General features: G+C 33.6%; 1 long non-coding RNA gene across 1 annotated transcript; it reads left to right on the top strand.

Annotated features, from left to right (window-relative positions):
* Nucleotides 1-332: 332 nt before the first annotated feature.
* On the top strand, nucleotides 333-5,723 carry LOC143226588 (uncharacterized). Its single transcript, XR_013014677.1, has 3 exons — nucleotides 333-387; nucleotides 3,322-4,187; nucleotides 5,440-5,723. It is a non-coding gene; the product is annotated as an uncharacterized LOC143226588 (long non-coding RNA).
* Nucleotides 5,724-11,804: the final 6,081 nt, after the last annotated feature.

The raw sequence follows: 11,804 nt of genomic DNA, 5'->3' as shown, positions 1-11,804 counted from the left end.
TTCTTAGACCATGTTTTATGGTCGAAACAAAGGTGTAGGATACTAAACAAAATACTGAGTAGTCTGAGCTAAAGTGTGATGAGATCGTAAGGTAAATACATATGTTAGCTTCTAATTCATAATCATATATGTGAAGAAAAATCACATTTCTGAAAACAAATAAATTTTAAACTATACTAATTTTTTCAGGTAGTTTCGGACTGAAATATCTTTCTGACATCAACAGTTATCACCTCAAAGTTGATGTTTTCTTCTTCATATCCAAGATTGCGCCCAAAGCCTCCTTTCACACTGCTTGATTTAAAGCAGTTACGTGGAAATACTGTCAGCCATTAATATATTTTGAAGAACGCTGAGTGTAACGACCTGCAGCTGAAATCCTCCGAGGTGAGCATCATACCAGTAATTAATAAGAATCTATGTGATTAAAATCCAGCATCCGGTAATATGAATATGAAAATCATTACTTGTACAACTTTCTCTTAAGAAGATATTTTTATATATATAAGACATCGAAGATTAACTAGGAGAAATGTTAAGCCTAGAAAGTTAACTAGGCTTAACAGCCTTAATTTTATCTTACATGCGTTGTGATTCTATTATGGCTAGTGCAAAAAAGTATTTCTCAATTTTTTAAATCTTTTTAATAGTATATTGGTATGTTTATATTTGAAATTTTGTTAATGCAAATCCTTATCTCAGAGAAACATGGACATTTTCTATTATTAGAAGTTGGAACACTCAGTAAATTGTTCAAATAAGAAATGAAATACTTTTTCATTATCAATTTTGGATAATTTACTAAAGGTGAATAATGCAGTTTCAAAAGCCAATCAATCATGGTATATATAACTATTAAGATAAAAATTCAAGTTTTTTTTCTTAAGAAAACGTAATAATTACACAAAACTGTTAACGTGTGTACAATTTAAATTAAAATGTGGAAGAAATGGTAATTTAATATTAATATTAGCCAAACAAACTTTAGGGTTAACTCCACGATTTATTTAGTGAACGTAATCTTCTTTCAATAAACATATTGTGAAGGTAGTTCGTTGTTTTATACTCTCTCTTCAAACATACAAGTATTTTAAACAAATTTGTATATTTATCAGCTACACATAAGTGTAGTAACTGATGCTCAAACTTTTGTTGAAGAATTATAACTAGATATTGAAAATTACGATTATTTTTCTTAATCTTCAAAAGAATGACATAATGTTTTATTTTTTCCATATTGAAAGTATGATAAATAATTATGTATATATAATGAAAAGAGAAATTAGTCATTTCAATAGCGGGTACTGTGAACAACGAACGTCTTTGCTGGAAAAATTACAAGCTTTAAAGACACGAATCGATTTCATATTATTTGATGACAAGTCTTAATGCAAAATAATCTGTTGGACAAATTACCCACACAAAATTTCATATACGTTTATATACGTATCTCTTGCTTCAAAAACGCAATGAATCTGAAAAAAAAAACGCGTTATTTTGGTATTATCCTTTTCAATTGTTAGGGACTAATCAATTACATCCAAGTATGTCAATCAAATAATCTAAGACATTGAAAGTGGTTACAATGAGAAAAACTAAGAATCATATTCTTAGTGTGTGTGTTTTTATGCATTTCAGTTTTCTTTTATTATTTTGATTGGATGCCAACATCTTTCGAAGAGGATCTTCTCTGATCACTTTAATTTCAACGCTGACCTAATTGTATAGCTGTATCCACAAAATTTATTCTTCATATATGCACCACGTTACACTTGCATTTGAGACTAGAGTCAAACATGACTTTCGGGCATTCTCCCAAAGTATTTTGACTTGTTAAGCACTATAGACATGTATTGTACTGGTGAATGGCATCACAGAAGGCATTACTGGAAAACTCTTGACATAGGGTTGTTAAGAATATAACTGTTTTTATCTTTTGTCATCTTGTTCTGTTCCAATGCCAAAGTCAGATTGCTTAAACAATGAGTTCAACTTTTAATCTAAACGAAACAAAAAATAATTACTTATTGAATAAAACTAAATTTCTTTTTTTACTAAATAAACAAACGGTTTAATATATATAATTCATTTTGCATAACTGGATTAATAAACAGCAAAACAAAACAATATACATTCCTACGTACAAGGTATCTAATGGTGTGGTAGTGGTTCAAAGTCAATCCGTGAAAAGTGTGGATGAGATGTTACTAATTACGAGACAGACTTTTAGACGAAACTGGGTTGCTGCTAAGCCTTTTCCTAATGCCACTATTTTTGTTTCTTATCACATCTAAACACTATTTACATCATATAAAGAAAAAAAACCTTCATTTCTGTTTCAGAATAAATAGTAAAATTATTATTATTATTTTATTTCTTCTTGTTGTGAAAGAAAAATGTGTGAGATAGAAAAGAACATCTCAGAGGTAAATATTAATTTAAGCTAGGAAATGCAGTCGATTTGACCCGTGTAGCATTTAAAGCTGTCACAAAAACATATTTCTTACTCTGTAATGGTTAACACCCCTCATTCACTAGAGGCATAAACTTAGTCTAAATTAACATAGAAAATATCTATAACGCTTAGGAGTGAATTATGTACAAGCTAGAGTTATGTTGTGGTAAGATAGTAGGTATCGATGTTACAATGTCATCTGATAGTGTTGGCTCAACATCTCAAGTTTATCTAAACATTTGTAAAGTACGTAACACAGGATGTATGTCAATAGGAAATAACAGCCAAAACTGATGAATGTATGTGTTTATAGTTATGTGTGTATTTGAATATTCAAATATTATAATATCTTTTTAATTCAAGTTTTGTGTTTTTGAGAATTTTAATAAACATTTAAAAAGCAATGATAGTTTATGAAAATATTTTGCTTATTTTACAAATGAGACAAGTTAGGATAAGATGGTCTGCCATATGAAGATGGAATTTTAAAACAAAAACAAAAAACGTTGCATAAAGGTGACAATACTGAAAGATGTTATGTAAAAATGAGTCCGTTTAAAAAAAACGAGTGAGAATACTTGGTCGCTTTGATTACATCTGGGACGACCACAATACAAATATAAAAAACGAAGTCCACTTATTTTGCAGTTGTTTGTTATTTAACTTACGTTTTTACATCATAACTTGAAATAAAGAGTTAGCCCTCTTATACAGTTCCACTCCTTTTTGATGCTAAATCACTATAGTGCTGGTCCCTTATTTTAACTTGTAAACTGTGTTAATCAGATTGTGAAAAGCAGACACTTTTTCTGTAAAGTCGACTTAGGTTGTTTGAATTAAAGGTGTGTGGGTGTGTTTTCTTATAGCAAAGCAGCAGTACGTGCTGCCAAACATGCTGGTGTGGACAAGTGCGTTCTCTTTCAGATTAGCAAATGTATCAGGCAACGTTTTGTAGAAGTCAAGCAAACTGTTTTCTCGGTAAATAGCACGCAGTTCATCAGATGCCTGGAGATCAGTAAGTTCGAGGTGATATTCTGCAAACAAGTCATCCACTGGCACACTGAACGGATCAGCAAAAAGTTTCAACAACAATCTGCATTGATCAAAGTCATGAAACCGTAAGTTTAAGGATTGAATCAAGATATTTAGCTTCCCAACATAAACTTGTGTGTCAATGTCCTGATTCTTCTGTAGCTGTGACTGAAAAGTGTGAAAGTGCACGAAGTTGCCTGATGCTGCTTGCTGCCAGAACAACTGTAACTTTGTCCTGAAAGCTGAGACGTGATTTGCAAGCCGACAGACAAGCTGATTGTTGCCTTGCAACTTCAAATTCAGATCATTCAAGTGTTGTGTCATGTCGACCAGAAAGGTCACATCAGCTTGCCATGCTGGATTAGTCATGGAAATCACTTCTGTGTCTTTGTTCTTGCTTCTGAGGAATTCTATAACCTCATCAATCAACTCCCAGAATCTTTTGAGCATCTTCCCTCGATTCAGCCAGCGTACTTCACAGTGATACACAAGGTCACCATAGTCTGAATCAATTTCTTCAAGAAGACTTTGAAACTGACGGTGATTGAGCCCTCGTGATATAACGATTTGCAATAAATTATCAAATGTTGTATTTTTACCAATTAAACCTAGATGTCGCTAAAAAATATCTTTCAAATATTATGTGGATCGTGTGTCATTCGTTTCTGTTTCCATTTGTTTTACTTTGGATGTATAAACAGTAAGTGAAAATATGTTTTCTCATATCTTGATGACAATAATGTAGACTAAAGTAATTCCATGTTGTAATAATATTATATTCTAATATTATTAATATAAACCTGTACGAAGTAAAAACACTTTATTTTCATTTTGTGTATGTTATATACATTTTTGTGTTATAAAGATACAAACATTTAGTATTTCTGTTAAAGTAGTCCACTAATAAAAAAATTAATTTATTCTTTAAAAACGTAAAATCCCTTGTTAAGTACAAAGCTGCAAAATTAGTTATCTACTGTGTGCTTAACACGGGTATCGAAATTCGGAGTTTAGAGTTACGACCCACTCTTCAGACTTACCGCTTAGAGAGAAAGAGAGGTGGATTATGACAAGATTGAATAGATTTAATAGGAAAAAAGTTAATGTTAATTAAGAACGTACACAAGGGCTATTTTCGATAGCCACAACTAATAGACTACGGTGAAGACTACTTATGTTCGTGACTACGTTCGGCCTCAAATAGAGGATATTCCACTACAGTTTATTAAGAATGTACGTGACCAAGCTGAGATTAACAGATAGTTTCAATTAACAAAGACCATATATTAACGAAACAGGTTTGTCTGTTTACTCTTGTTCTAAATGTGAAGGACAGTCGTGTGAGTTTATATATAAACATCTTCATCATATATATTTTATTACAACAGTGAATACTAACTCGTACATAACCCAATCATCTGAAATATCCTTATGCTGTTAGCTGTCACCATGCAGCCTTCAAATGAATTAGCGAAAACGCCAAATCTGGTGTTATTTTTATGGCGGATGACGACAACATTTTTGATCTTCAAGTATTTGAGGAAGTAAGACATTAAATATATCACGTGCAACACTTGACAACAATATAATTTATGTGAATAAAATATACATGGCTTACCATAATCATAACAATAAAATATAGATCAAATTGTTTTCTATCATATTTTAACAAGGTTATCTTTATTTAAAATGGCTATGCTTTCATACGATATATTTTTAGAATATCACACGTATGATTTTTCGATCTTACTTCTTTTCTAACCAGATGAGTCACTATTTCAAGTAGATTAGATATTGTTTTCAAAAGTTGACAATGTCAGTATTTATTACAGTCATTTGTTTTTTTAAAATAATGGATAAGGTTTCTCAATTATAATACATATAGATTGAAACTAATTTTCTGTTTATAATCCATCTATCTTTCATTTTTGTTGTTGTTGTTTTTTTTACAGATGAGATCAACCAAAAATTTAAGTGTTTGGCCAGTAGGGGGCATGTTAAGAGAAGAGTTATCTAGTCCAGTCGTTAGGAATGGAAAGGTAATCGATTTTTACGACGGTTTTCGGATAAAAAGAAAATTTGCTCTCAATTGGGCAGGTTTTGCTGTAAGTGTTCAACATTTCCTCAGTACCCCTGGAACTACAGTTCCATATCGAAATGGTTTTGAAGAAGATCTATTCTTACAAAGTCTGCATTATGAGCTAAATGACTTGGAACCGAAAGGAAACAACTGCTCGGAGGTAAGGAAAGATTATATTAAAAAATAATAGAGGTTTTCAATGATTTTTTTCAGGTTATTTCAATTTCTGCCTTAGAAAATAACCGTTAAGTAACAGTGGAAGTTAGGCCTATTTTAGAAATTAATAGTCCCTGCTTGCACTCGTGAAAGTGTTAACATATGTATCGTTGAAATAACATAAATAAAGATAATATATAGCAAAAGAGGAAAGACTGTATCTTTGAATGTTTTTCCTTACTTCTGGAGGGACACAAAAATAGTGAACTGTATGCAATACTGTGTTTCATAAGTTCACGGAAAATTACACAAGGGTTATACACAGCTATGCCTAATTTTGAATTGATAAACTATAAAAAATGTGGCATCTGCTAAAACTCTTGAGTTGTTGTTGTCTAATGAAAAAATGGGTTTGTATCCCTCTTTTATTAAACGTACTATTTCCGAATTTATTTGTTTTGCTGAAGGTTCGGTCAATGTATACTTCCGCCCCCAAGCGTTTTGATTCTATATACATAGGCACCCGAAAAGGATATGTTTCAGCTTCATTATTCACAAAACTTTAAAGTGAAAAAAGAGAAGCTTATTAGCTCATCAAGGATGTCCCTTCCAGCTCCAAAGTCTAACAATCCCTTACCACTCATGCATTCATCCAATCTTTTCTTGAACTCAGTGAAATTTTCTTCCTTCACCACCCCCGAAGTCAGCTTATTCTAAAAGCCAACCACCCTGTTTGACAAGTAACACTGTCTAAAATGCAGATGACTCCTATGGTACCAATATTTGAATTTATGATCCCTTGTTCTATTGGTTCTATGTTATCAATACCTTCAATAATATTAAACATTTCAATCAAATTTCCTCTAAACCATCCTTTCTCCAGAGAAAACAAGTTTAGACACTTTAGTCTGTCCTCATAGGACAATCTTGTCATACCAGGTATCAACCTAGTGGCTCTTCTCTTACAATTCAATGTTCTTCTTCGGGGGAAGGAAGCTCTAAACAGTACACTATAAACGTAATCTCTTCAACCACAGTAGTTAATGTATTTCCATTTAAGTTGTAACACTAATTTGAAGTGTAAAAATATGCATGTATCACCTTACATTTAGGATAATTAAACACCATCTTCTACGTATTGGCCCAGTTTATCAAATGACCTGAATCTACCTGTAAGTTTACATCATCTTTGATACAGTTAGCCACCCCACAAATCTTAATGTCATATGCAAACTTCAAAATTGTGTTAGTCATTCTAGAGTCAATATCATTAATATATATTATAAGCAACAAAAGACCCTGATGTACATCATTTGTAACCTCAATACAGTCAGGCCTAATTCCATTTATTACCACTTCATGTTTTCTGCTCTCTCGCCAATTTTCTACCCAATTTAATAACATTTTCCACACTCGCACAGATTTAATTTTTGTAACAAGTCAAACACTTTCTGAAAATCAATGTAAACCAAATCCACGGTATTTCTTTTATCAACTACTGCTGTAACATCCTCAAAGAATGTCAGAATATTTATTAAACAATATTTTCCCTTAGTGAAACCATGCTGACTCTTTGACACCATGTTGTTTGAAGATGGATTAAATTTATCTAGATTCTTTGTATCATTCAAAAATTTAGTTTAAATAAAAGACTTACCCCTGGTAAGTGACAAAAATATACCCGTATCAAATAAAATATATCACAGAATAAATCCACGGGATTGTATAAAACATTAAAATGTTTTTAAAATAAAGTGAAATACAATTAGGTGTACTGTCATTACACGTCCTTAAGATATAAAGAAAAGGCTAGAACAAACGTTTCATTAATTAGTTTCCTTAGTTCAAACTTCGGTCTTGCGTATTTTAAGACGGTTTCAAACACAAGATACATACTATGAATCAATAAAGCATGCTTAATACGATAAGTACTACATGGTTCCGATATGAGCTGCAGTTAATGTATATCCAATACCATTTTATTAACGTATCAGTAATTTAAATGATAAACAATTAACAATCTGACTAATGCTCTGTGCATTTTACATGATAATTTGAAATCACTTGTGTAATGTTAATACACAACAAATATTTTATATTATTACAACTCTTAACAACAACGTTCTTTCTTGTTGTTTTGTTTGTCTCCTTCTTTCTCAATTTGCCCTTTTAATTGTTTTTACTAAATATAGTTGTCCAGTTAAAAATCAATTTCTCAACTAAGGCGCCATTTTTAGCTAATCAATGCAGACCATAATAATAATAATAATATGAAAACAAAATATCATCTGTTTTGTATCATCCAAACACAGATACATATATGTATGAAGTTGCTGAAACAACTGTTGATTTGGGAAGCAGATTTATTTGTACAGAACTTTCGTTTCTAACAGTTATATGATCATGTACAACACAGAAAAAATACCTCCAATGAAATAATCTTAGTTAAGATTATACTGACTGCATCTGTTGTCTACTTTTATGGAAATATAAGATTTCCTTATGTTCTATTTATGCTAGATTTTAAATAGATGATTGTTAATTGTTTCAAAAGTTTTTTTGTACATGCAGTATTTATGGAATTTGCTTTGAGTCGTATTTTTTATTACATTTGATTATTTACGTTTCTCTTGTTCCATGCATCTAATTTAGAAGTTTAAGAGTAGAGGGAAGGTAGCTAGACATCACCACCCACCGCCAACTCTTGGGCTACTCTTTTACCAACAAATAGTGGGGTTGACCGTCACATTATAAACCTCCACGACTGAAAGGGCGAGCATGTTTGGTGTGAAAAGGATTCGTACCTGCGACCCTTAGATTGTGAGTCGAGTGCCTTAGCCACTTGGCCATGCTGGCTCACATGAGTTGTGTAACTCTGACAATTAGAAACGTCTGTCTGTTTGTCTCTTGTTTAACCACTCCTAGGTCACTAGGCTAATTTTAACCAAACCTTGTGGGATGATATTCTGGAATGAATGTCATATTAATGGGTGCTCAAAACCGCTTCTACCCCTATTACTGCTGTTGTTGAGTGTTTTGTATCTTTGACTGAGTTAAAGTTAGCTACATTCATGTCCCCCAAAGGCAAAGTTACAAACAAATAAACTACATTCATATATAATGCCACGTTCGTACACACAAAACAACGTTATTAATTTTTCAGTCCTTCGGTGGGACAGCGGCAAGTCTTCAGGTTTAAAACACTAAAATTAGGGGCGAGATTCCCCTCGGTGGACACAGTAAATAGCTCAGTATCACTTGGCTATAAGAACACACACGCGTATATGTAAAAACGGCTCGTTTGGGTTGAGAATTTTTTTTTTACGTATAGGAGCAAACAACGTTTCGACCTTGTTTGGTCATCGTCAGGTTCATAAAGAAAGAGCCGTTTTTACATATATGTTTTTCTTTACAAGTGGGTTTCCTCGACATCACTGACACACACACGCATTAAATTTTCTGTAAATCAATACACACACACACACACACAATGGATGAGGGTACATAAATGTATTATATATATATATATATATAACTGTATGCACCAGCACTCTTTTATGAGAAACAGTGAAAAAAAATGGTTATAACCACTACAATATTACATACATTCGGTTGAAGTTTCTACTACAACAATCACCATAAAGTTGATATAGGAAGAATGCTTCTTCAAAACGCACGCCGTAAAAACAGACAGACTGCAGATCACCTTGTACGGCTCCTAGAAACAAGTTTTGCAGGGTTCAACAAACTCCAAGCTACACTTGCTGTATTCTTATATGTGCAAAAAAGCTTTCGACACAGTCTGGCACAACGGTTTAAAATACAAACTCGTAAAGCTCAAAATACCTCCCACTTTCATCAGATGGATTTTCAACTTTCTAGAAATCCGTACAGCTAAAGTCAAAATCAATTCAAATCTATCACAGTCATTAACTTTAATACAGGGATCAGTCCTTATTGTTTACACCTTTTGTTAGTGACCAACCTCAGCCGACTACGTCACTCACTCACGCATCACAATTTGCCGACGACATTGCTTTATGGTGCACATCATGGGACCCCACTAGCAGCTAAGAAAGTACAAGAAGCAATAGATAAAATTATTCACTGGTGCAATAAATGGAGAGTTACCCTTAATCCCTCTAAAACCCAAGCTATATACCTCCACCGCAGGCTTAACAAGATATTAAAACTTGCCAAACTTAATCTTTATAACACCTTCTGTAATTCCGTTGAATTCCTCGGACTAACAATTAACACGAAACTTACTTTTAATTATCATTTCAAAAACATTAGGAAGAAAGTCTTAACCAGAATCCCGTACTTTTGCTAATTTGTCACTATACCTACGGTTGCAGATCTCAAACTATATTATTTATTTACAAATCATTCATTAGACCTCTAATAGAATATGGAACCACGGGAACATGCAACATTAACAAAAATCAACTATTACTATAACAGAGACTTCAAAATCGAGTAATACGACTCGCACATCGTCTACCCCACTACTCACCAGCAGAATATGTTCAAAGGCACACGAAAATTCTGCCAATCTCTGAACGATTCATTAAATTAGCAAAAATATACTACAAAAAATCCACTCATCGCAACTCACTTACTTCCGACTTCAAAAAGATTACAGCCACTCCCAAATCTTGGTGTAAATACTTATCCCCATATAACTTTATCCTGAATCAGTTCAACACATCGTAACTCTTGCAATTTGTCATTTTACAAACCTGTTATGTTTTTCAGTCTCGTTTCAGGTACATTCTCTCTTCAGGACCAGCTCATCTCAAGGGCACTAGGCGGGCTTCATTCGGTCCCGTCTAGTGAAAGTGGGTTTTCTCGGGGTACTTCCGGGCTTCATTCGATCCCGTCTAGTGAAAGTGGGTTTTCTCGGGGTACTCCCGGGCTTCATTCAGTCCCGTCTAGTGAAAGTGGGTTTTCTCGGGGTACTTCCGGGCTTCATTCGGTCCCATCTAGTGAAAGTGGGTTTTGTCGTGGTACTCCCGGGCTTCATTCGGTCCCGTCTAGTGAAAGCGGGTTTTCTCGGGGTACTCCCGGGATTCATTTGGTCCCATCTAGTGAAAGTGGGTTTTTTCGGGATACTCCTGTTTCCCCCACACTTAAATCTTAGGCATTGGATCTGTGGATCCCTGCTAGAGCACTTTGATCCATCGATCCATGACCGGCCCTTAATTGGCCCGTTTGTGTATCGTTCATATTTTATCTGCCGACCTGCTTCTCGTCGTCTCTTCTTGTTAACTCTTCAGTCGGGGGTTCGCTTTGCCATCTGCCACGCCTCCCAGACTAGCATTTACGTGACTAGAATTACACTCATTAAACCTTGATCCTAATTATCTCGTCATTCAGTTAAGATTATTTTTCCAATTCCTACCAAGTGCGGGGTTGAAGGAGGACTGTTTAATCTTCGAGCACCCCAGGGGGATTAATGTTTCGTTAGAAATATTAATCTTATTCCTAAAGATAATTGTGTGTGCGCTTCTTGAGTTGTACCCACTTCTTACTTCAACCAATGAAGTTTCAACTTCAGCCCGTAAGTCACTTCTATGGCCAAAGGAAATCAAGTAATTAATCACGTGAAACACTGTATGTTTAAAATAGATAACAGGAAGCATTTCTACCGCCACTACTTCTCTGCTACCTCTTCCAACAAAGCCTTCCTGACCATCACATGATGTATACCATGTTTTAATTGTGTATATAGTGAGTTCTTACAGTTTATACACAACTTATTGTGAGGTAGTAATGAATACTGTAATAATATGTTATAAATATATTGTGTGAAAGTTAGGATTTTTGTTTTATTTAGCATGCAATCTTCTCCAACACTTTTGTATATTCATAACTCTGACAAAGGACGGACATCACAGCTTGTTGTTTCATAATTTCGATAAAAGTTTTAACACTGGTTCTTGGATTAGTTAGTATTTTACTTTGTTATATGCAATTTGTGTCTTAATATAATTAATTTTCCTCAAATAACACCTAATCCCGGGTTCAATTCTAGTTCGCTAAAGGTCATGGAATGTTAACTATAAAATTTAAACTCTT

This window comes from Tachypleus tridentatus, chromosome 9 (assembly GCF_004210375.1).
Source record: "Tachypleus tridentatus isolate NWPU-2018 chromosome 9, ASM421037v1, whole genome shotgun sequence".
In the NCBI taxonomy this organism is placed as follows: Eukaryota; Metazoa; Arthropoda; class Merostomata; order Xiphosura; family Limulidae; genus Tachypleus; species Tachypleus tridentatus.
The sequence above is the reverse complement of the archived record's forward strand: the minus strand, read 5'-3'. Positions and strand labels throughout refer to the sequence as shown.